Below are 14,941 nucleotides of genomic sequence, written 5' to 3'. Positions count from 1 at the left end.
TAATATTAATAACTGTGTAGCTATCTAGCAAACACAATTCTCTCCTCCTCTGATACCTTAGACTACCCAGGAACTGGAAAAAAAAGCGTAAAAATTAGGTGATCAACTGTATGTATGAAAAGATCCAGCATGACTGTTTCATATTCAAATATCACTTGCAAACTGGCCTAAAATCAAGATTTCTTAATTTCACTTTTTTCTCATTTAAATTTAAAATGCCAATTAGAATTGATGCCAGTCCAAATAAAATAGAAAAATCGTATATACATAATTTTCCAGGAAATTAAAATTATTTTGAAAGGAAAGAGGGAAGGCAAAGTCAGATGAATCTCCTCCCCAGCATGGGATAAACCAAGCACAGCTAATATTTTACCCTTTTGCAAGACTACTGGGGATCAAAAGGAAGGCAGTAATGCAGAAGGGGGAATTTTATTTTATTCCTCATCAGCAAAGTAAAGTTGAACTAGAAAAAAAATGATCACATTTAATACTCAAGTTAGTATACACAAACTAAAACAAATCTAGTTACTTCAACAAGATGCCATACGGTCTGAGCATTTGTACTGTGTCAAGTTAGAAGAGAAATATCTTCTTTTCTTTAAATGTATGACAAAAATCTAGACCAAGTAGCTCAATGGCTGTGTTTCTAAAATGCTTCACAGAAGTTCTGATTCACCAGACTAAATTAATGGAAGACAAAGGAACTCATTTAGAACTTCAAAGGAAATGGAAATTGTTGTAGCAGAAAATCCTCATCAGTTAGACCTCTGACACCAAGAAAATAGTCCTCTCAGAATCTAGCTTGAAGTTGTAACTGAACACCATGGAAAGTAATACAAAGAAACAGGGCTTAGCTTCCATGGTACTCATCTCGGGTGAGTATGTTCTTCTACTACAGCGTTTTGCTCACCCGTGGATTGGTGGATACGGGCAACCACCATGTGATGCTGATTCCAAGCAGATATTGGGCATTTTCTTCACTGGTTGGGATGGTGGGAGAAACACCTTTTTCCCACCTTATATAAGCATAGATATACCATAAAAACACACAAACAAACAAACAAACAAACCAAAAACCCCAAACCTATGCCAAACAAAAACCAGAAACTGCCTATTCTTCACCCCCTGATTCTCAGTAATTTCACCTTTAAAATAAGTATGATAATTTTTTATAATCTTAAGGCCTTTTTTTTTTTTTTAATTAGGTTTTATCTAATGGTCTTGCTTAGGCTTTACTGAAAGGTGAAGCACTATATTATCACAAAGCATTTCAACATCATAACTTAATTGGGTACTGGACTGGAAGACAGAGAGAATACCAGAAAAATGACTCAAACGGCAATGACAAGGCTGACGGAGGGAATGACAGGGAGAACTGAGGTCTGAGTTTAAACGCTTATTGAATTTTCTCAGGAAATCATATAAAATGTTGGTTTGGGTTTTTTGGGGGGTGATATAAGCAGTTTTTTCCAGTAGGAACTATATAGGCTACTACTTAATTTTATCTAACACAGTCAAAAAGAGCTTTAAGAAGACAACATGAATCAGATTTGAACTAATAACCTAGATAAATCTTACTAAGCACTGGAGTCCCCTAGTTTCAGCAGTCTCATTCAGAAGAAGCTGCTTGCCCTCTTGTCTGAGAATCTTCCTGGACAGCTGGAAAGCATCAAGCTTTATCTGGAAGTTTCAAAAAATGCACATGTTTGTATTTAGAGGACATCAGTGTTGCTGTTAATCAGACTTTGTAGCTTTGCTCTGTGAAGTAATCCCTGAAACTGCCCCTAGTCTCCTTTCCTGTTTTATGAGACATGCTAACTTTCTTAAAGCTAAGGTGGGAAAAAATATAATGAATGGAGAAAAAAAACCTACCTATTCCTATCTATTCAGATATACTTTGCTAATTCACCAAGAAAGTGACACAGAAGTACTATAGATTTGATAGGTTTTATAACCAAAACACATGAAACAAAAGCATACAGAGAAAAGTCAAATTAATCACAAAATCTCATACAAATAAATAAAGTTCCTCCTCCATCACTCCTTTCCAAAGAAGATAGATCAGTGATTTCATATATGAAATTCTCTTTTCTCTCCCAGCTGAAATATGAGCAGAGCATATTGCTTTAAATCTTTCAGCTTGCTTAGCAAATGGGGAAATGCAGTAACCACATGAAGAGAACCCTTTTGATCCTAAAAGGTGATCAAACATAGATCAGACTAAAAGGATTTTTAAGATGGACAACACTAAACACCACATAGCCATTATCTATTGTTCTTCCACCTGCTACTGGCCAAGGGAATATATACTTCTCTAATGACTGTGGACCCAGTCAATCTAATCTGTGTACTTATCCTCTCTGTACTGGGGTACTGCATTATAACACAAGAGAAGATGAAAGGGTAGTTTGAAAGAGCTCAAGTTTTTATAGCTCATTACTTAGCAGAAGCACGCAGCCTTTCGATCTCATCACCTGATTACACCGGACACTATATTGCCTCTCCAATAAGCACTAAATCAATAAAGGCTCAGTGGAGCTGGCCTGTTCTACCTTAAAGATCATCTCCGACTGTGATCCATGCTTCCTAAGATGCAGTCCCCAGAAATAAAATATCAATAAATAACTCGAGATGTAGGAACAAGATGCAAAAATTCCTCGGCAACGGGGACTGCTGTGAGCTCTGCTGGTATTTATGGTTCCAAACCCACAAAAGCCTGGGCATATTCCAGCATCGCTGCTTCAGTAGGACTCCCCCAAGCTCAGGGGGCATGCTATTATGCAATCAATTTCATGGTTGGAATCTCAATACATACAATTTAAACAAAATAATATTAAATTGAGGGGTCACCAGGTCATTTGGAAAGAATGTTTTTCTGACAATCAGTCCAGTCTGCTCTTTCTTTGCTACTATAATCTCCACCCTATAAAGCAAAGGAGTTGAAATCATTATCTGTGTTTGTATTTTATTATGTATGGTCCCAAGTTAATGGTGAATTCTCTTCATGGGTTATCATACTGTTGCGCTGCTACAGTAAAGTGTCTTATCATTTTCATTCCCAGTCACTGATTTCATGGGTTTATAAGCCAAAAATAAAAATGGGGTCTAGGTTAGAAGACAGCAAACCAAACCTGGGCCTAAAAGTAATATTTTATTTTAAGCAGAATAGGTAGATTATGATTTCCCCCTTTACATATCTAGCCGTTTCGTCTATGCATATATAGATATGTAGATGAGATAGACCCTTTTGGTTTTTCTTTCCCAAACCCTTTCTGACATATTATCTTTGGAAGACTGGTTTGCTTTTTGAAAACAAACTGGAAGTGAGATTAGTTTAAATTATGATAACTAGTTTCAAAAGAAAAAATAAACAAAGCACACAGAGGAGATATCAAAGATATTTTAACACAACTATTTCTCAACATATTTTATCCAACATATCAGTTTTTCTGGTTTCATGGCCCTCAGACTCTTTATAAAAGCTTAGTGATTAAAGATTTTTTCAATATATTCGTGTCTTTCAAAACCCAGTTCAAAGATGAAAAAATATTATTTCAGAGAAAAGTTTGAGAATACACAGCACTGCCAAATTCTCTGTATGTTATTATGCAGCACTTAATATTCATGTCATGTTTTCTAAATAACACAAGGCACTTTATTCTGTTCCACATCATATTAACATCACATATTCCATGATATTTTAGTAGAATTTTGTTTGAAGCCTACCTCCCTCTGCTTTCAAAGAAATACCATGTCAGAGGGTGTGTTATAAGGAATCATTTTAAGAAAAGTACGTTGTGATTAGGCCAAACAGCTCTCATGCATAATGCAATTGAGATTAGAATTTCATGTGAAAGAATCCAAATAACAGTTATGTTTTTGTAGCAGGTACATATTTGCATATATCTAATGAGTAAAGATCTCGTAATAAACAATTGTTCACTCTTATACATGTTTCTCCTGTTGTAGAGCAATTATTCCAAACCATAATGAAAAAGTTAAATATTACTTCCAACAACATTTTGAATTCCCAGCCACCTGTAATCTAAAGAGATAAGAGTCAATTTTCCTGTTTCTATAACTGACAGCAAAACATTCGAACAGACTGGAGCCCAGATTTGACATATGTCCAAGTAAAGAAAACGGACTTTCAGTCATTGCCTCTTCAGACCCAAAAGCTGCCTGAGAGTGAGTTCAGGTCTTCCCTTCCACAGGAGGGGAGATCAAAGACATGGCAAATATTCTTGGCAATGCAGCCAAACCACTAATTCAAGTTTAAGAAACATATAAACTAAGTAACACTCCATATAAACCAATACCATTAACTAGAGTCTAAACACAAATGTGTTATCTGTCTCAGATTCATTTTTACGGATGACCAAGATTGTAGTGCTACTGAGAAATAGTTCACACAAAGTAATGCTGATTGAGTAGTGAACACTTTCTAGGTTTTCCTGAATTACTGAATTAATTATATTCTCAAAAGTCTATAAACAAAAGTAATAGCTAGTGTAAGACTATTTGCAGAAGACTAAGTGTTCAGGACTCAAGCATTGGCCTGTCCAAGCAGAACTGGAAAAAGTGCTACATGTGCAATAATCACTAAAAGTAGCAGTGAAATCAGCGTCAGCAGGAACTAAGAGAACAGTTTAAAATACACGTTTTTATAACCTTTTGTAATCTAACTATTTTAATTATTTAATAAGAATTCAAAGTGGGAGCTTAATAAAATTTATCAGTAGGTGTTCTTAACAATGAGGAGAACAGTGAAGCCTGCATGATGGTCTATCAATAAACCAAGAGGGCTGAAATTTTTCATTAAATTGAAAGAAGAAATACAGTCCAAAATACTTTTATACAGTAGGCTGATTTCAAGGGCGAACACAGTTGGGGCTAAAAACATTACAAGTGAGAACTGATTTTCAGCAGAAACCTGTGGTGCAAAGAGAACCAAAGTAGAAATCAATCAGTTTTCATAGCACATAAAACATATCTTCCCAGTCTTCACTGGAGAAATGAGCTGGATGACTTGAAAAAAAAGTTTTTGTTGGCCCAACTGCATGCCTCCCACACAAAAGAAATTCATTTTGCAATGCATTTTGTTTTCACTTACTTGTGTATGCTGAACAAATTTGTCACTCTTATGAAAGTTCTTGTCATATGATATTAATTATATGAATGCATATATCAAGCTTGTAGCTGAGTTTTAATTCACAGTGCATTTGGTGACCAAATGCATTTCAGAATAAATGCAAGATTCTAATCAAGTTACATATATTGTTCCATGCAAGAACGAATGCATCTTTTTTTTATGTGTATCTGGCTGTCCCACTGTTTCCTCATTGTAAATAGTTATACAATTTTACAAGTGTGATTGCCACCTTATATAGAAAGTTCATTCAAGATTATGATTTTTTTTTTTTTTTTTTCAATTTTGAATTAGAGATGAGCTCTGAGGCAAAATTTTAATGTTTGGAGTCAGGGTAGACAAAAACATAGTAAAATAAAGATGCATAGTCTTTTAGCCTTCAGACCTTTTGCATTGCATTAATAATTCCCCATCGCTAAAACGTAATCTGAAGAGACGTTGAATGCTTGTGGAAAACTGAGAAAGACACTTTACTCTGTTCTCAGGATTCAAATAAACTACTTCACAGTGCACTGAGACTTCTCATTTATTCTTGGAAGTCAGAAGAGGAGAGAAATCTAGTAAAAATACTCAAAAAACCAAAGCTGAAATTAGTACTATGAGAAAGAAAATAAATGTTCTTTATTGTCCTCTCACTCTTCTCATAGATTTTTTTTTGTTTGTTTGTTTGTTTTAAGGTCTTTTCTTGCTTGTGCCTGCAGCGAAGAATTAACTTATATGCCATAAAAGAGCTATATCAAAATATTGCATTAGGATGACATTTGAGATTGCTATACAGCTCTTCTAAAATGATTAAGCTAATCCTAAGAAATCAGAGTAATAGCTGCTATTAAAAACCAAACTCAACTCCTGGGCTTCCTGGAAAGTTTGACATGACAGATAACTGCAAGACATTAATAATACAGAATAGAAATTAAGAGACCTTGGATTCATTCCTGGCTGTGATATAAATTATTTGTATTCTCTTGAGAGCAGGTCTAAACTTCCATGTATTTGAGGAAGACCTACAGGGAAGGATGCAGACTTCCATGAAACTCTGAAGCATGGGCTAGTCAAATGTCTGACCATCTCCCCTTTTAAGGTAGATCTACACTCGTTCCTCACCTGTAAAAAACGAGAAAAAAGCACTTGCTTCTATGTAACCCATGAAAACTTCCAAAAAACATATGCTCATGCATGCATTCAGGCTCAAGTGTACGTACTCCTGTGAATACTTCAGCAAGCTTTTCATTTAAAGAGCTTACTGCACCAGTCTGGGAAGACAGCCAGATCTGGAGTAAATCTGCACAGTTCAGTGCTGAAACGCAGCTTGTGAGAGAAGTGGAGGAGTGGCTGCCTGTAGCCATCCTTGCAGATTCGATTTGTCCACAGCTGAAAAATTGTTGATTTGCCTTCACAGATAACACCAAGAACACAGGAGTAAAGCAGGGCAATTTCCAAAATAACACATGGATGCATGCATTTTTGTCCTCTGCCAAAATGATTATTGCTTGCAAATTACATTCATTCTATTTTTTCTTTTTGGAAATATTTGCATAGGAGGTAAAGCCCCAGAGTGCTATTTTTAAGGAAGCCCTTCCCTAATAAAATATAACAAAGTTTTGACAAAAGTGCTACTATATATATATATATATATATATATCACCTGCTGAAATTATTTTCTTTCCTTTCCCATAAGTGTTGGCCTAAAATTACCAGCATTTTAACAGATGCATTGGCATTGGATTAACTCCTCTGTTTCCTTCCAAGCAGCATCTCCTCCCAACTTCTGATAACCTTATTACTTATTTTGAGTGTGTGATTTTCACAAACCTCTGAGCCAAGACATGGTTATAATAACAGAGAAGCAACTTTACAGATGGATGTTGTTAGAATAATAACTGCAACACAAGTTCTCTGTTCCATTATTAATGTGACCTAATTTGGGGAAATACTTGTTTTACCTCCAGAGAAGACAGGAACATCAGTAATTCTTGCACCATTACTGTTCTCTGGTGACTGTGGCATTAAGTGGTTACAATAATAGAGCATCAGACAAATTTTGTTGTAATTTTCAGGCAGGATATTTCTCCATTGCTTATGTGTTAGAAAACCACAATGAATTTTGAGTCGTTAACACACGCTAATAAACCTTCTTACACCATCAGCCTATCCTTTCCATATGCTATTGTTTACAAAGAGCATCCATTCAGCAAACCTCTGAAAATCTTTCATAAGCATACCATTAAAAGGACACATATCATCCATTCCCTGATGAAGAATCAAATGTATACCAAAGCTATGCAAGTTTAACAAACCACTCATCCTGATTAAGCAGTCCTTCCTGATCTCCCATGCTGCACACTAGTGGAAAAGATTCATTCCCTAAATCCTGAGTCATTATTTCCCTGTTATCATTGGTGGGTTGGAAATACCGTCTTTCTAACAGTGCAAAGGTTTTCAATCTGAAATATAAATTTAGCAGAGGTCCAACAGCTGCAAGGTGAAAAATTAGATAAGCTCAGTTTCTAAAACAGTTACAATCACAGTAAACAATTTCCTAGGGGTACAACAGCAACTGAAATCCCCAGAGTCATTATCTTCTTGTGAATACACTTGGACTACACAGGAAGTTATTGGTCTGATGAAAAAATTCCTCTGTGAAATTATATAGCCTCTGCATTGCAGGAAGTTGTCAACATTATCAAATTGCTCACTATGACATGAATAATAAATCTATGATTCCATAAAACAGTTCAGCTAAGTCACTTACATTTTTCTGAGTTTTATGAGAAACAGATTTTCTCTTGCTTTGTGCTATGGTGTAAAATACTCAGTTTTAAAGTTCTGCTATAACAAAACAAAGATTTTTGCATTAACATGTTGAGAGTTGTATTGTAAGCAAGGAAATCAGCCAACAGACAGATTGCACAATCTATTTTCTCTGAATGCAGGGAACATCATCCCTGTTATTGTCATCATTTTGGGAGAAGGACTCTACATAAGCAGCATGGTGTGTTGGGGGCAGTGCCACCTGCAACTCTTCCCTTAATGGAGTTTCAATCTTTCCCATGACAAAGCAGTTTGTGGGAATCCAGCATTCCACCCATTTAAAGCAAAATACATACTGAGACTTGGGGGCTGTACTGAACAGTATAATTTTATTTTAGTCAATTATTCATATAAGAAACACTTCTATAAAGTTTGTCAAGAAAGGAAACAGATTGCAAACATGAAAATTAAATCTACCAGATTTCTTGAGGAGGGAAAGAACTGATTCTGTGGTTCTGACTACTTCCTTTTTTGAAAGTGAAGTTAACCATATGAATTTGTAAAATATTTGTGATAAGAATATTTTTGTATTTGAAAGTTCTACCAACTGGGAGAAACAGTGAGAAGAAATTAAGCAGTGGAAATGATTTACTTGGTCTATCTACTTGCAATCTTATTAAAAAAAAAAAAAAACAAAACAACAAAACAAACACTCCGAAGAGTCTGATTTTCTATATATAGGTCCTCTGAAAATACAAGATTTTCTGTGATTAAGGGGAGATGAGCAACTTTCAGGTTTCTCTTGAAAACAGAAATCAGGTCTAAAAACCATATTGACAACCAATCAGATGTTTCTCAATGAACCAAGGATATTCACTCATAGGTATTACAATAAATGACATAGGCAAGGTGATAGATAGGGAGGTGGTGGTCAAACACCAGTATCACTTTTATGGTTGGAGTGTAGGAGGGCTTAAGAAAGCACCTTTTCATGTATTGTCTTCTGTGCACTTTAACTAAAACACTACCCAAACTGAAATTACTGGTAGGTTTTTAAAATATATTATTATTTCTATATCCTGTATTTACTTCCCATAAATCTATTGCCAGCTTCTGACTCTCTTCCAAACTCTAAATGATTTCAAAATGTGGCAATCTCATTCAGAAAGTGATGTTTCATTTCAGCAGCTCCAGATGTGTGCAAGTTCACATAAGCTTAGTGGATCCAGATTCAAATTTCTTTTTCAAAATGAAAACAAAAGAAGCACATACGGTTCATATGGAAAGTGGCTGAAAGGTTTTAGGCCATTAACTTCTCAAAATTTTGCTAAGAGAAGTAACATTTTCTAAAGACTGTTGATTCTCAGAGCTGCATGACATGATATCCCCTTATTCCTGCTATTGATCTTGACTAGTGCCCAATACTGTATTTATGGAGTTATTTTGAAATACAGGTTGCTCCTGGACCATTTTCTCTTCTTCTCTCAATCATAAATCCTCTCTAAAATCTCAAGAATTTGGGATTTTGTTCAGAAAAACTGCAAAGGAGCTTTCATGTCAGACTAATTGTATTGGACTCTTAGCATACTAGTTGCAATAACTATATTACATATGTAAAAGAAACAGAATTAGATCTGACATTACAAAGAAAAATAAAAAAGCAGAAATGGTGCTTTTGTCTGTGCTACAATCTATATATAAAGACATGTCCCTGTATTGGGCTGTTCAGTTCTGTGGAGAGCGTATTACCACTAACTAATACTCAAGAAGAGCTCTCCAGGCTGGAATTGCTTGTGTTGTTTGTGATAGAATGGATTTTTTTTCCTACATTAACATCACTTGGTTTTAACTCTTATCAGGCACCACCTTCCTAATCTTGGTGAATAGCTTCTATTCATGTTAAATACATAGATTCACAGTTTTAGCTAAGCTGGTTCTCCTAACCTCTGAAGGGTAATTTGAAATGTCATTAAGATACTCAAAGATTATACTAAATATTTGGCCCTTCTAAAAGATACACATTAATAACCAAAAAGGGAGATATATTTTTAAAAATCACTTAACATCAGAAACTTTCTCTGGAAATTATTGGATGAAGTATTTTGCTACTCTTTCAGGCAAATGGCAATCCTGTGCCTTAGTACTCCAAAAAACCACAAATATTTTGAGTGGCCAAAAACTTAGAGAAAAACTTTTTTTTTTTCTTTGTTTGTTTGTTTGGTTGGTTGGTTTGTTGTTTTTTTTTTTTTTTTAGGAGAGGGCGTGGATGTGTATGAGTACCATAGTAATTTTGGGGATTTTATCTTCTTTCCTTAACCTATGGTATAGTAATTTACTTGCTCACTGTAAACAAATATCAAAGGACAGACAACACAAAGAAACTGAGCATTTTGATTTTGTCTAAAGAATCTGGTTAGTTTTTGAATTAGCAGCCTATTTTACCTGCTGATTCCACTCAATCAAAAAGATGACTCAAAGGCAGGCATTTTCATATGTCATCAGTTTGTGGATTGGGGAACAAAACAGTCAACGTTATCTGTAAGTCTCTCTCATATCACTAATGTTAACGAGGTGTATAAATCAGAAATAATCTTGTAATCTTCAGGAATGTGAGGGGGAGAAAAAGTCATATAGCACAGCGCAAATAACTGTTTTTTAGTAATCACATCAGAAGAAACTATATTATGTTCAAAACAATCTTTTTATTGTTTATTTTTTAAAATAACAAAGTTTTTAAAGGACTTATTTAGAGGTTTGAAATATATCATAGTGTTCAATCTGAAAAATATCTTAATTAGCTCTGGTTTTTGTACTTATGGTGAGGAAGTTGGTAAAACTAATCTTTATTCCCCAAAAAGAAGCACCTAATTCTACTACTGCTTTTTTTTGTACTTAAAAAAGAACAACAACAACTAGTAATATCTGTGTTCATCACAGTTTCAAGTTAGATTCAGGAACTGTGAGATGGCCTCTTTGGATCCTCTGTATTATTTATTTTGAAGCCAAGAACAAATCACTCATCTAGCCAAGAGCAGATAATAGACAGCAATAATGTGTTACTAAATATCCATCATGCTTTAACACTGCTTTTAGTACCTTAGACACTGACACTTGTTGGCCCATCTTCAATTTTTTTAATCTCAACATGAACACACTGGAAAATGAAAGAAATCAAAATGGACTCTTTTATTATTATGTTGTCACTGAGAACATTTGATTAACAGCTGGTCAACTCTAGATGTGGGGCTGCTCTGACACAGTCCTGTGAAGCCAGCTGTAGGTTTCCCTTTCAGGAATAGAGCCAGCTGCTGTTATCACATCACCTTCTATGCAATTTTTGAGTTCTGAAGAACTAAGATAACAGAAACCCCAATTCTAACACAGAAGGTGCTATTGATAAAATAATAATTTCTTTTTTTCAAACACGTCATACAACTCCAGTTAACTCAGAACATGTTCACATTTCTCAATAAGCCTCCATGCTGTTCTCTAAAGGCTGAAGCAAGTACAGAGAGGAATTTGCAAGACATAACTGTCATCAGCAGGGAAAATGAGAGGCCCTTCCCAGGACTAAATCAGACCAGCTTTCTTAACTGGATGTTAACCATTGGGGATATCTGTGGGAACATTCTCAACATCAAGGAAAACAGTGGCCACAAGGTTCAAGTCTGATTTTCTTACTCTTAACAGTAAGACGTTGAGCAACATACACTTCCTCACACTCAAATGTGTTTGAAATTTAGATAATAACTTTGCCCAAGGTGTATTAAAAATTTTAAGAAGTCATGTTCAGGTTCACTTTCAGCTTCAAAACCTGAAATTCTGTTTCTGATAACTTCATCAAAAAGTACATATATGCAGACCAATATTTTTAAGTTAATTAAGCCCATACAGGGATTAAGGGCTAGAGTTATTACTTATCTCAAAAATATTTCTAATAGCCCTGGTTAGCAATTATTGCACTCTGTAATATACCGTAAGTCAGTAGTCTTTTGATAGCAGATGGTAGGTTGCATAATGAATTTGAAGAGAGTTTTCAGTTCCTGTATAACTACTATGGTCTTTATAAAGTGTTATTTCATACTCATTGAAACTAACATCCAGCAGTTTAACACATATTAGAATTCTGTTCATATTTCTCAGTCAATGCAGTTTTGTTATTTTATACTAAAAGTGCCATAAGTTTCCATTAGAAGTCCAAATTTCAAAAAAATAATACGATTGCAACATCTTTCCAGTTAAAGCATCTTTTTCAAGGCTAGAAGGTACATAATTGTAACAGAAAAGCTGAAGGGCTGATGCACGTTGAATAAGGCAAGCAACTTTTCAGATTAAACAGTTCTGTAAACTTTAACACCTGATTATCAGTCATGAATACATTATCTAAATTCATTCAGAGGTTTAAGAAAGGATTTCTTTGTTAGACAAAGGGGAGAAAATTTGGCTTGTACCAGATTACAAGCCTAACATTCTGACACCGAAGTACATAGACACACAATATATTTTTCCCTTCTCTTAATTACATATACTCAATTATGTTTATGCAGACACCCTTATAAGAGCTTTGACTTAAAAAAAAATAAAACAAACAACAAACAAAAACAAAGGGAATTTGTTTGTCCGCAATGCCTACACAAACGAGTATTTAGAAGCTGTATTTATACTGTACACCCACTCCTCTCAAAGTCTTGACCTGTAATTATTCCTTTATTTGCGGTGATCCCTAAAACTGCCACATCTGAAACAGGAAAGCCACTCATAATATGAAAAGCATTTATAAGTTTATCAAATTACATTTTAAAGTAAGAATTTCATTCTTCTAGGACATCACAAATGACCTTTCATGTAATGAAAATAAAAGAACCTGAAGAAATCATACTTGCCTCCTACCAATGAAAGTTTATTTCATTTCTTTCTGGCCTACCCCTCCTATAACCCAGTAAAAAATTAATGTCAGCATTGAGCAATAGGTATTGTTATATCATGACAATGCATACTCTATTTGAATCAAAGATCTTCAATAACTGAGCTTCTGGAGTACTGAAACCTTCACCAAGGCTCATTGATTTTTAAATATTCCTATTGCAAAATAGCATGAGGAATCTTACATTAATATTTTTGCTCTACCTGTTTTGCAATAGGAATATTCAAGCTATGTGACTCTGAACCGGTAACCTTAAAAATGTCACTACATGCTCTTATTAGAAGTATTAAAGATATGCAGTTATAAATATCCTTGAGATATTTGTCCAAAGTCAGAAAGCACAAAGCAAAATTCTAGTGGGATGTACAGGACCCTTAAGGCATGAATAACGTATTAATTTGCTATAGTATGAACGTTATCATTTCTGTGATAGCCATCTGACAATATTATTGCATATCTTTCGTGAACTGTGTAGTTTTGTACATCTCCAGAAGCACAATTTTACTTTTCTTGTGCTTGTGTGTTTACACATAATTATGTATTCAGGAAACATAAAAATTCATAAACATCCAAATGCAACTGTTCCAGTGCCAGCACATGGGCAGCAAGAAGGACAGAAAGAGAATTGTTTTCTCTGGTAGGAACAGGAAGGACCAGTCTTTGCAATCCAAAAGGAACTACAGAAAGGTTGGGAAAGAGGTCTGCTCTGGCATGTCCTTCTTTCAGGCCTGGCCCCCACAGCCCAGGAGGCCAGCAATGAGACAGCCAGGAGAAGGGCTCTCCTCTGCCAGACCTCTCAGGCTGGGCTGCTCCAGACTGGGGAGGCAGGGACATTTGCTTCTCCTTCCATATCTTCCTTCCTCCCTCCCTCCCTCTGAAACACTCTGCCACTGCTGTTCCTCTTTTTCAACATCATGGTGTAGGAAATTCATTCAGGCTGGAAAGGATATAGAGAGAAGGGGGAGGAGAACCATGTTTCCTGTGCTGCCATTTCCAGAAGCCTAGGAAGAGAGAAGGGTTTGCACAAAGGTAAAAACCTCAGCTGCCAGAATAGCTCCAATGTGGAGCCAGGCTAATGTTGTCTTTTTGTGCCCTCTACAGCAAAATCAGCATAGGAAAGAGGTACAACACCTGAGGAAGTCAGCAGCCTGCTTACTGAAGCCTGGTATTTCAAAATTCATTCCCGAATCTGGGTTTCATTCCCCAATGCCTCAATCAATGATAGCTTGAGTTTGGCTGTGTTGAGCCTATAGACTATACAACTATGCAACTGATGTAGGATCAAAGAATTTTAAGACTTCAGCACAACTGATACAAATGCAATAAGGATCAATGACTTCTGTCAATATCATTTTTGCAAAATGTTAATGATATGAATGACATTAAGCCAAATTGATCTAAACAAAAATAAACACCTGATATTAATATATGGACTATATTCAATCCATGTTGTTGCTATAGTAAAGGAAAAAGTTCAGTTCTAGCAATGTCAAATAATAAGCAACTAACAATCAAACAAATATAGATAAATAAATATATGTAAGATGACCTTTATCAACTGTTTTGCTTTGATGAAATGCCACACAGAACAATTGTGATTATTTTTTTTTTCAAAATTTCAGAAAATGGTAAGTGACATTCATAGAAGAAGTATAAGAAGATATATTATAAAAAAATCACATAGTAACGGGGATAAGCTTTTTCCTGTCCTGCTTTAGAAGTTTTGTGTATTACTTCCCCCAGTCTGGTTTTAGCATAACTGTGACTGTCATCATATGACAAGAGTTAAAGGCCCTTGAAAGATTTAATCTGTTTTCCTAAAATCAACGTCTAGGGCCTTCTAGATGCATGGGAAGTTTTTGTTATAAAGTTAAAATTTTTTCCATTACGGCTATTCACTCTGCAGTGCATCCTTCTTGGCTGCTTTTGCTCATCACCAAGACACTCAGAAAGCTTAAAAATAGTTGAAAAAGAATGTGATATGCACGTTTGTGTCTCCTGCACACTCCATAAGCTGAGCTAGGAGGTCTACAAAGGTCCACTGTAAGGTGTTCTTGAGACCAAAAATAACGGTCAAGAAAACTTAATCCTGGTTTTGCCACAAACAAACCTTGAGT

General features: G+C 35.4%; 1 protein-coding gene across 16 annotated transcripts in view; it reads right to left on the bottom strand.

Annotated features, from left to right (window-relative positions):
- ROBO2 (roundabout guidance receptor 2) overlaps positions 1 to 14,941 on the bottom strand; it is a 1,099,771-nt gene that overhangs the window by 601,398 nt on the left and 483,432 nt on the right. The window lies entirely within an intron of this gene.

Source organism: Patagioenas fasciata, chromosome 1, assembly GCF_037038585.1.
Source record: "Patagioenas fasciata isolate bPatFas1 chromosome 1, bPatFas1.hap1, whole genome shotgun sequence".
NCBI lineage: Eukaryota > Metazoa > Chordata > Aves > Columbiformes > Columbidae > Patagioenas > Patagioenas fasciata.
Note: the sequence above shows the minus strand (reverse complement) of the source record. Positions and strands in the feature narration are given on the sequence as shown.